Source organism: Dipodomys spectabilis, unplaced genomic scaffold, assembly GCF_019054845.1.
Source record: "Dipodomys spectabilis isolate Male_0828 unplaced genomic scaffold, ASM1905484v1 ptg000081l, whole genome shotgun sequence".
NCBI lineage: Eukaryota > Metazoa > Chordata > Mammalia > Rodentia > Heteromyidae > Dipodomys > Dipodomys spectabilis.
In genome coordinates, this window is record NW_024870758.1 from 13,581,448 (window position 1) to 13,593,824 (window position 12,377).

The following is a 12,377-nucleotide window of genomic DNA, read 5'->3' on the forward strand; positions in this document are numbered from 1 at the left end:
CTGGTCACAAGAGAACCCTACTACACTGTTGGTGGGAAAGGAAACTTGCCCAAGCACTCTGGAAAACAGTATGGAGTTACTTAAAAGACCAAACATAGAGCTCCCCTAGGGTCCAGCAATCCTACTGTTGGTCATTTACACAAATGATCACAAACAAGGCCACACTGGTAAAGCTTTCTTAGTACAGATCATTTCCCCCTACAACTGCTTTATGAACCACGGTGTCAAATTCCAAGCATATTGTGGTAATGGAGTCATATATGCAGGACTGTAGTGGCTACCTCCCACCCATGGTACAATGAAGAGAAAGATTAGGTGGAAGATCTTTGCCTCTCTTTGTCTCTTTTTCTCCAATTTTCTTCATGGGCTCACTTATCAGATTCCTGCAAATTTCTGGCAATGACTGACATGCACCCTCTTCTCTCCTATGTCCCATTTCCTCCAAGTCAGTAAGGTCAATGCTAGCTAATCATTTGTCACTTCAGACTGTAATGTTAGTGATTGTTGATTCTTCATGCAGCAGACCTCCGAGAAAATTTTACTTCTTGAATTTCCTTTCACTTATGGGAATAAGGAACAAAAGAAAAGACATATTTAGGATCTCCTCCAACATTCCACATAAAAAATTATTAATGTAATGTCTCCCTGGACTATACTTTGTGACATAATGTTATTTGTGTTTAAAATAATCCTGGGGCTGGGAATGTGGCTTAGTGGTAAAGTGCTAGCCTAGCATGCATGAAGCCCTGGGTTCAATTCCTCTATACTACATAAACAGAAAAAGCCACAAGTGGCGCTGTGGCTCAAGTGGTAGAGTGCTTGCCTTGAACACAGAGAGGCTCAGGGACAGTGTCCAGGCCCTGAGTTCAAGCTCCAAGACCAGAAAAAACAAACACACAAACAAATAAATAAATAATCCTGCATTGAACAAAGACTGTGGAACAGAACCCATTAGGAAAAGTAGATCAAAATGTTGTTCTCAAAAGGTTTGTAAATACCATGAGACTGTATAGTGATTACTGAGAAGAACCAAAGAGTTATCTGGAAAAGGAAAGAAGAAATCTAAGGGTCTGTGAATTACCCTGAAGGAAGTGAATAAAGATTTTTAAATACAACACCAAAAGGAGAAAACACAAACATTTTAAAGTGGGTTGACTTTTGCCCCAGTTCTGAACTATGTTGATAAATAAAATAAAAGCAGCTAATTAGCATTAGTTGGGCTTCAGCAGCACACCACCCTATGAGTCATTTTATGGTGTTTTTAACAAGCAAGGTCATTAATGCAAGATAGCACAAACCAAATAAATAATTTAGACAGGAGGCTACTGCACATGTTTTGGGGAGTCCTTTCCATGACCTTTGAAAGACACAGCCCTTTCACATAATTGATTCCCAGTGAGAGTGAAGTCAGGTGGAAACTTGCTTCCCATTCTGAGAAAGGAAATGATGATGGGTGGGAAGGGAGTCCATGGAGAAGAGAGACTGGCAGCACTGTGTTCTCTGTAATTCTCCTTTGCAGTTCCTGCCCAAGTCTAATTGCAGAGCTCACAGCCTTGTAGCTAACCAGAAGGGAAGGCTTCTCTGCCCCTTATATAAGGCATTGGCAAGGAAGCAGTGCCACTATGGCCAGGCAATCACAATGCAAGAGTTTGTCTTGAAAGGGTAGAATTCAGTGAGATGTCTTACAGCCCATTTGAAAACAACTAGGCAATAAAAATCCTGAGTTAACTTTTACTTGCTAGCACTGTGGCATGCCATTTAAGTCACCCTCTGAAATTATGTTCAACTCTAAGTTATAATTATTCATCGGTAACAGTAGGCCTCAGTTTTTACATCTATCAAATGGATGCAATGACAGTGTTTATGTCATAAGATTGAGGTTTAGATTAGGAAGTATTCTTAAGCACTTAGACAAGCCAGGCTTGACATAGCCTGTGGCCAATATATACTGATTGTTACTATTAATGTTATCCTCATAATATTCCCATAAAGGCAGGAGATCATCTTCTGTCAGGCTGACTTTTCTCATGGCAAAATTGGCCAAAAAAAAAAAAATTGACTGTCTCATTTATGAGTGTCATAGTCATCTTGGTCCAAACAAAGTAAAGACAAACGCCAATGAGTGAAATGGTCAATAAGTCCAAGATTTGCTTACAGGGATAACGATAGGCCAGCTTTCAATTCATTGTGTAGAATTCAATCCATTGCAGTAGAAAAGCAGAACTGCCTGTGGGGAATGTCTTCAACATTTCATTCCAACAAGTATAGCCTATTAAAAACTGAACAATCATTATACATTTGAAAGATGGATGTTATTGTTTAGAGAAACTGGGTGAAGAGTTCATGAAATGGCTGTATTATTTCTCTTTTTTCTTCTCAGTACTGTATTATTTCTTACAACTACATGTGAATTTGTAATTACTTCAAAATAAAGACTTATGAAAAAACTGTATAATTTCTGATGCTTGAGGCAGAACATGGGATTACTGGCTGTTTGACTTTTTAAAAGATCTTGGAGATAAACCACTGTGGCCTGGCCCTTTCTTTCATGGACTGAAAACTAAGAAGAGGAGCAGCTCTGCTTTGTGTCTTGTTAATAGCTTCTGAGTGAAAGCACAGCCCAGTGTGGCTTTTCCTGCATCCATCGGTAGGTGTTGCGAACCTTGATGTTTGCTCAGCCCTGGGCAGAAGCTAAGAGGCTGTGTCATTACCCTTAGGTCATACATAAGAAAGGTATAAAAGTACCCCAATTTAAGTTTATGATTCTTTTTTCCACTTGGTTCTAGCTCTCTGGAGTAGAAAGCATGCCTAAGGGTTGCCATAAGAAAGAATCACCCACTGAATAGCTTAAAATCATAAAACATGTATTCTGGTTTTGTTGGTTTTTCTTTTTTTTTCTCTCACAGTTTTAGAGTCTAGAAACTCAAGCCAAGAGAGCCAGCAGAATCATATTAACTCAGTCTACTGGGTAATAATCCTTCTTATATCTTTCTTGCTTCTGGTGGCCTCAGGTGTCCTTTGGCTTGTGAGTACAACATTCCAGTTTTCCTTCTTTGGCCTGGTATTCTCTCTGGAGGGCTTCACAGCGTATTCCCTCTGTGCATGTCTGTCCCTGTCCAGCTTTCCCCAACCGGAAGTACACTAGTCAAATCAGATTAGAACCCACCCTAATGAGATTTTATTAAGTGGATTACTACTTAAACTTTATCACTCTAAAGATCTTATTTTTACACTCTGAGGTATTAGAAGTTAGAACACATCTTTTCTGGAGGACAAAATTCACCCAGTACTCACCACTGCACATGGTGATTGTGCAATAAATATCTGACTGCTCACTGACCCAGGAAGGAAGAAAAGTCATTAACGCTCAGAACAATGGAAATCACAGTGACCAAGTTCTAGAGATAGAAAATGTATTATTGGATTCAAGGGTCAATAACAGTTGTTTGGAAGAAGCTTAATCCACAAAAGAAGAGAAAGCTGAGAGACAGAGAGGGACAAGTTCGTGAAGGGCTGACTGGAAGCTTGGGAGAAGACAGATCCTGTGTAGGCCACTCACAAAGACAGGGAAAAGCAAACAGTGGTTCCAAAGTTGCTTATTGAACTATAGATAAAAACTAAATAAGTCATCATCTGCACTCTAGGGCCTCATGCTCATGCAGAGGAAATCTAGGAGTAAGCAAATCATTTCAAAAGTTCACTGTGTGCCCCTGAAAACAGCAATAAGGCTGCCGTCCTCTAGGTCTTCACTGACAAGCCTGCAAAACAAAGTGGAACCCTGTTGGCTGAATGATTGTGAAGTGTAAATATGGTTATCTCTCATGATTACAGACATAATAACAAAAGAAATAAAGATAATAATAACTACCCTCAGGATATCAAGAACCACAATAAGTGTTCTGATTGAAGCTTAATCCAAAGGATGGATTTCTTTTAAAGTATAAATAAATTGAAGCTTGATGGACTATAAATATTTATCTTAAAAAATATGGCCTACCAGCCTGGGCAGGAAAGTCCATGAGACTCTTACCTCCAATTAACCACCAGAAAACCAAAGTGGCACAGTAACTCAAGTGGTAGAGTTTTTGCCTTGAATTGAAGAGCTCAGGGACAGTGCCAGGCCCAGAGTTCAAGCCCCATGACTGACAAAAAAAAAAAAAGACCTAAAGTGGCACTTTTCACATCCTGTGAACTGTTGGAAGTATCCATTTAAGATGTGGATGGGTCAGGAGATGTTAGCTTCTTCTGGCCACAGATCTTTGCAGTTGTTTATGGATCATATCCATGTTGTCTGGGACAGAGTTGATTAAGTTTTAATGTAGGAGTTTAAACTCTAGGCCTGACTTCCTACACTAGACAAGGCTGGGACTTGAACCTAGGTCTACTGGACTCCTAAACCTTGCATTGTATCTATCTCATTGGGAGTTAAGTTGGTGAGCTTCCCAATTACCTTTTGTTTGTGTTCCAATTCTAGAGTTAATGGTTAGGTACGTTTGTTGTTGTTGTTGTTAAATCATTATCCTTTGATCACAGGGGGTAAAACCTATAAAAATGCTGACTGAAATTCAAAAGCACTGCATTTGTCAATGGCTATTAATCAATCTACAATCAATGTATAAACTCATTGCTAAACAATTAACTTGTGTAAAAGATATATAAACAAGACCATTTCAGCTAAGGTAGATATTAGCCCATAGTTAGGGCATAGAGGGCTCAGCACTAGTTCTCAAAAGACCAGCACGTCGCCCTTCATTTAATTATTTTTGTAACCTGCCTATCCTATATGTAATGAACTTCCTTAGAAATCAGCCCCCTGGGATCCTTAGGTAATTGGGAATCGTTCCTTTCTGGCTGATTCACAAAACAATCAGTCTCACTAATAATAAATGGAAAATCTAGTTGGGTGTGTGATTGTAAGACAGCAGGCTACAAATAAACAATCAATGTGGCTCCTTGCCCGTATCCTGGGAGTTTGCAAAGCAAACTGGATGACCCTGGGGGTGGGGTGTTGGGGAGAGGCTCTTATTGGGCTTTACCTGCTTGCCTAGATATATAAAAGTATGCACATCTATTTGCTTTGTAAATTCTTATTAGGGCTCATTTCCCGAGGCACAATGAAATAAAGGCTCTGAGTTGTCAAGACAGCTGAACAATGTCAGTCGTTTGGGGGAAAATCTAGGACAAGGTCTCCCTGCCTAGAGTTTCAACTCCTACATCAAAAGGTTAATAAACCCTGTCCTGGACAACATGGATACAATCCATAAACAACTGCAAAGATCCACGGCAAGTGGAAAGGATCACCTCCTGACCCATCCACATGGTAATCAGATACTACCAACAGCTCACAGGATGTGAAAAGTGCTACTTTAGGCCTTATATTTTAAGGTAAATATTTATAGTCCATCAAGCTTCAATTTATTTATACTTTAAAAGAAATCCATCCTTCAAGTGCTATATGGTATATACATTTATATGGGATGTAAACATGACTTCCCTTTTCTCCCTCCTTCTCCCCCCTCAGTCTCCCCTGCTGCCATGATTGGCCATTTCCAACAGCAACACAACGCAATCCCCTTCCCTACTAAGCACCCTGCTGCTATTCTGAATGTAATTGCTCAGCACCCTGCAGAGAATGCATTCTCTAAAGCAACTGCAAAGCTTTCCCATTGAGACCAGGCCACAGTACCAAAGACTAAGCTGGAAAATGTTAAGGACCTGTTAAAATAATGAGCTTTACTTTTTTCAAATGAAAATATAAACCCCTCAAATTAAGGTCTTGACTCTCAGCTCCATTCTTATTATCCCTGGTCTACAGCTATACTTATTTTCAACCTAGATTATGCAATTGTTGGACTTACAGGACCAAACATGTGATCCATTGAAAATCTTTCTGACACATGACTGGGGTCCATAATTCCCAAGTAACACAAACTTCCAGGTAGCTTAAAGCCTCACATTTGATTTTCCTAAATCTGGTTTTAGGCAGCCTCAACATAGCAAAAGAAATGGAGGCCTTTTCTCTCCTCCTTGGTCCCACCACACCTATTATCCCTTTCTACCTTTTCCTTGGTGAGAAGAACTAAAAGACCCACTATCTAACAACAGCCGGGACTAGATAGCATTAGTCTGGTTTATCCCATGGATCTTTGCTCTACCTTGCATTTCCAAATACAACTTCCTGAGCTTTACAAATCTGCCTGGTTGCTTTCACTTGATTATATTAAACTCGTTGGTTCCAAACACCTATGCTTGTTGCTTGGATGCTGGAAATCTACCCAAGAATATTCTATGTGTTTATATTTTAAGTGATAAGGAAATATATGTGCTGTTTGCTGCCATGACAGTGAGGAGCTTTGATGACATAAATGTCTTCGGAAAGATGAGCAAATTGGCCCTTTCACTGAGCAAGGCTGCCAAGGAACCGAGGGAATGGGGGTGGTGTCAGCTTCAGAGAAGCACAATCAGGCCTATAAATGAAGCAAATCACTTTCTCTTATAACTGTACTTTAGGAATTGATTTTTATATTAAAATGGACAGATGGATAGGGCATTCAATTAACACGCCTCACCTTTATCTCCTTTGGTTCAAATTAACCCCCTCTTTAAATGCTCTGGGCACCACCGAAAATGAATTTAACAAATTATTGGAAAGTTCCTAATCCCTGATTAGCATCAAATCTTAGCACTTTTCATACTACAAGCATCAAAATACTTTTTTAAAAAAAATTAAAGGCTTTCTCACTAGCTCTTCCTATTTTTTTCTGTTATATCACTAAATATAATTTTTAAACCTCAGTTTTTGTACTCCCAACATCAAAAACAAACTCAGAATCTCCATTCTTAAATCAATTATTTTCTTGAACAACTTATTTGGAATCCACCAATTAAGAAATCATTCATTTTATTCACAAATACTTATTTAGAAACTAGGAAGCATCCTGCAGTAGCAGAAAGTAAGAATATTACAGCAACACAAATCAGCAGACATCAAGACAACTTTTGGAGAGGATAAAGGAGTCTACTGCCATTGCCAGTGACCAAAACCAGGCTAGGGCCACAAAGAAGTTCATATCCTGAGGAAGGGGAGACTGGGTTTTATACAAGCTGCCTACACACACACACACAATCAAGTTCTTAATCAGAAAGGCAAAGGTCAGGCAGATGTGATACTCACTCCAGACCAGGTGTACAATTTCTACCTTGTGGGCTTTCTGTTATCGATCAAGATAGCCCCACCTGCCCTGCTGGAGTCCTACCAGCAGTCAGTCTCATCTAGCCACATTCTGGCAAAATGTCCTTTGCTGTGAACACAGTTACTAGGGAGGGGTAACTATGTCTACTTCAAGGAGACAATACCTTTCTCATTGAATTTACATAAGAGATAGATAATGCCACAAATGAATATGGTTATATTATCGTGTATGTTTCTGAAAAGTTAGAACAGTTCCAGTCCCTCAGATCCAGGGATGGGAAGAACTTTGTTTAGAATTACATTGCTATTCACTAAGCTGAAGAAGAATTCAAGGAAAGCCCTTCATATCTCTAAGAAACAGGGCTAGGGACAGAGTGAACCCTTCAGTAATAGAAAGAATATACTAGAAATAACACTAACACTACTTCTAAAGTGAGCTTAATAACCCCAAAGTAAACTGCATACTATCATGAAGAAGGAACTATGGCAAATCAAATAAACTCCAAATATAGACTAAAGCTGTCATCTCTACTGAGATCCAAGCAAATTGTCAACTCTGATTCTGCATCTGCTTAGAATGGTGACTTGGAGGAGAAATGGGAATGAGCATGTGGAGGGGTGAGGACCTGAGACCAGGAGGATGGTGTTTCTGTCTTGGAAGGACAGCCATGGCTGGTTTGAAGAGGGTCATGATCATTTCATCTCTGCCAAAGCACAGGTGTCCTTACAACCAATTACACCTGAGTTGCAGAGGGGGCCTGACTCCGAGTGCCAGCTGGAGCCAAAGGAAGGTGGGCTTTTCAAATCCTCTCAAAAGGTTTATTTGGATGCACATGCTTTGGCCCTATGTTGATTTCAGATGCCAGCAGTCCTCTAAGTACAATTATTAATAGTTATAATTAAAGATTATTTTGCCTTACTGTACATCAGCATTTTACCAGAGACTTTACCTACATTCTCTCATTTATTCCTTAGGGGAAAATAAATCACACAACCTCTATTATTTTTTCACTTTTTAGTAAGCAGAGGCTTGGAGACTGTGAGACAGAATTTGAATGCATATTTGACTCAAATGTGCTTTTAAAAAAAATGGTATGGGGGAAGGGAGTAGGGAATCTGGAGAGGGGATTATTTGAATGCAAATCCTGGCTCCAGCAGTGACAGGTCTGTAGCTGTAGGCAAACTATTTTAATATTCTTGTGCCTTGGTGGCTTCATCTAGAATATGGGGATAACTAGTAATTACTACTTGTTCTCTGAGAAGAAATACATGGGAAAGGGTCCTGAACACTGCAACTACAAACCTATAAAATGCAATTCAAATAAATCTTAGTAATTATCATTTTTATGATGTATGAGACAACTGGAGACAAGCAGAACACAAGCTCAGACATAGAAAATAATCTGGGTGTATATGGGATGTTGGAGAGGTAGAAAAACAGTTCCCAGAGTGTAATAACTTTGCTCTGACCTATAATGTAACTCTATCTTTATATGTGGAGGAGGAGGAACAAGATGTGTCTTGAAAGAATATACCCAATAGGATCTGAAAGGTAGGATATAGTTTTGCAGCTGCCTTGCTGTTACAGAGATGAATGAAATAAAATCATTGAATTTAAAGTCAATCTTATTACTCTTGATGGTTTGGCTGCCTGACAACATTTTGGAACTGACAAAGGAAGCAAAGTTACATTATGTAACTTTAAAACTGTCAGAAAAGTGGAGAATAAAATTAAGTTTGTTCCTTTTTACAACTACAGGTGGAGGTAAATTGCACCGCTGGATGAAGGGGAAGGCATGTGACAGGTCTAATATTATAAAGGAATATCTTTATGAGCACTGAAAGTTTGTGTACATAGAATGATTTTTCTCCTGTTTAGGAAGATTACAGAAAACTGATGTATTGCAGGTCAGAGCAGAAAGCAAGAAGTACAACCAGCAACAATATAATAACTATTCAACAAAAGTACAGATGCAAGAGATTACATTTGTTTCAATTTATGTGTGTTTCTATTTGAAGATATGAGCACCTGATCTGATGTTTACATAGAAACTACTTCCTTTTGATATATCTTGAGTCTCTCTCTTTTCCATCAGAGTTAATGAATCATGATCATAACATGAGCCTTGACTTATAACTATGGTACATGGCACTATAAGCTTTCTCAACAACCATTTGTCCACTTCTCTCCAATTACAAGGAAGAAATATCCACTCTCCTTTCAAATACCAAGATTTAAACATGGACCCCGGGTCCTAAGCCCACTAGCCTTTCAGGAAGCTTATCTTTTTTAAAAAAAAATTTGTGTAGAATATGTATATAAAAGACAATCACCCTCTGATCCCACCCAGCAGAAAACATGTGCAAACCCAAGGTATGTGTGGAGGGGAGCTACAGCCCCAGTCAGGAGCTGGCTGGACTGAAGTGTTGAGCAGGCTGGAGCCCCTGTTGCTGGCCCTAAAACAAGCGTGCTCCATAGCCAAAGGTCTGTTTGATGCCATCAAAGTAATGCCACTGCCATACACTCTTCCTCAGGGGCATGGATGCCTTGGCCCTCCACACACAGCTCGGTCTCTCCATTCTAATCAGTGAAAGTCAAGGTGATGGTGACAAAGTACCCATCTGGCCAAGTCTTAAACCTCCACTTCATCGCAAAATGCTTCTCAGGAACCAGATCAGTAAATTCTCCAGACACGTTGCTATCTACCATGTGGAAAGTCCGACCTTTATCTGCTTCTAACATTGCAGGAGCATGCGTAAAGGCCTAACTAGCTCTTGAGTGGTAAACACTCCATAGAGCTCTTCTGGTGATGTCAGGAAGGTTTCTCTAAGGGTGATCTTACAAGTGGGGATTTTGACACCAACAGGTTTAGCCTGGGATTTTGAAGGAGCAGGCTTAACCTTGGCTCCTCAGTTTTCAAGGCTGGCTGCCCCCACTGGGTCTACCGACTCTCCATTCACTGTGGGTAAGATCATGCCCTGAGTGAACTCTGTTTACATCAGTAAATTCCCATGGCTTCTCTTAGAAGTTTCACCCCTTCTTCCTTCATTAAGGCCACAAGATTAGTGTCAGGCTCATCTTTGAGAAGGCTCACACTAATCTCCACTTCATCCATGCTGTTTTCATCAGACAAATTAGAGATTTCCACATGTCCCTTGTATTGTACTCCTGACTTAGAGGTACCTGTCCAGTACAGTTTGATGTTCCATTCATAAAAGAAGAGAAGTTTGCCTTTCTGATTGTTAATAGATGTTTCTCCATCTATTCACTTCTGTCACCTCACACTTGCCAGAAACAGTTTTCAGCTTTTCTGTGGACCAGTTTGAAGCATCCCTCTCTGTCCAGTGCCAGTTGTTGAAGTTACTGGCATCCGCCCACTTATCCATGATCCAGTGTGGGTCGCCCTCACCCCACTTGGCCACCAGCTCTCCTAGCCCTCCTCCACCAGCTCCCAAGCAGCCGCAGTCATAGCCTCAGGACGGCTCTGTCCCAGCCCCCCAGCAGCACCTGCAAACAACTAGAAGCTCAGGAAGTTTATCTAAGCCCTTTTGCATCATCAGTCTTCAAGCTCTTTTTCACCATTATTCACCTACGCTCAAGTATCGCCCACTTGAGACTCTGGAAATCTGGATCTCATGGCATTTCTCAGCCATTGCCCTTTCTCTCTAAGATTCCATACACAAGAGAATTTGAAGAGTGAAGCAGCCTCTTCACCTCTCCAGCCCTCTGGAATCCCCTCTGCTCAGGAGTCTAGCCACACTAGAAACTATCCTCCTGACAAAAATCATGCACATAGCTTGATTCAGTGTCTTCACTTTTTTAAAAAACCATTTTTATATTTCAAAACATGTAGTGATAGGATATTTTCTTCTTTATCTTGGCTTCCATAACATTATACCCTGTCCTCAGTTTTGCTTTCATCTCTTCCTGGCTATTCTTTATTTTTCTGACTTCTTCTCTACTATCTGATATTAAATATTCTAGATTCTCTTCTCATGTTACGTTCTCTCCATAGACAATCTCATATATAGAGTTTGTTCATTTCTAGACCTATTACTGGAAATTATAAATATATGCAGTGGTTCCCCAATGTATACTTCCAGCTCAGTTTCTTCTTCAAGGCTTCAACACTGCAAAATTAGTTAGCTGCTCAATGTTTCCCACTTGTTTGTCCCCAGGTACCTTCAAATAGCCCAAGCCCATCTTCTAATCTCTCCTTGTAGCTTTTTTTTTTTTTTTTTTTTAAGATCAGGGGCTTGAACTCAGGGCCTAGTCGCAGTCCCTGAGCAATTTGGTTGAATGCTAGTGCTCCACCACTTTGAGCACAGCACTACTTCTGATTTTCTTGTGGCTAATTAGGATAAGAGTCTCATGGACTTTCCTTCCCAGGCTGGCCTATCCTTGTTCCTCAGCTCTCAGCCTCCTGAGAAGCTAGGATTAAAGGCATGAGCCACCAGCACCCAGCTCCTCCTACTTCTTATTGATGCTTTAATATACCCTATCTTAAGCATTAGTCTGGTCTAGTATACATCCTGTCAATACCCTCAGATGTAGCTTTGACTTGAAAGGCCCTGTATCTAGCATATGAACACTAGAATGTATCTCGTTCCTCTCAAAAGCCACTACAATTCAAACTTACTTATTAGCATCTTTCACCTGGACTGATTTCTCACTTTCATTTCCAATCTTTTAATACATGGGGGGGGGTCATATGATTTTTGATGAGGAGTCATATGATTTTTTATGGAGCTGCAATCATGCCATTCCTATGTTTACACATTTTCATGGCTTTATTGCACATAGAATAAAATCTTTAGCACCCACAGGTCCTATATCATCTGGTGATTGTTACCCTTTTACCTTCACCTTCAGTTATTTTCACCATCTATTACTAAGATCTTCCATCTGATGCTACAGGACTTGATCATGTACAAATCATTAAGTGAAAAGTCTTGGTCCTTTAAGAACTTAGAAAAAGGCTGACACACTAAAAGAGAAATTATTGATTTAAATGTAAGCATTGAAATCAATTACAAAATGAAATTGATGTGCTTAATCCCATTTCTATAATACACAATAACTGACTAACATTACATTTATCTCTTGCACAGTTAAACATAAATTAAATTTATTTAGGAAATGAATACATATATTTTTATGGCTACCAATATTGAGTGTCTTGGG

At 39.8% G+C, this 12,377-nt stretch overlaps 1 pseudogene; it reads right to left on the bottom strand.

The window, feature by feature from the left end:
• Positions 1-9,617: 9,617 nt before the first annotated feature.
• On the bottom strand, positions 9,618-12,078 carry LOC122110762 (annotated as a pseudogene).
• Positions 12,079-12,377: the final 299 nt, after the last annotated feature.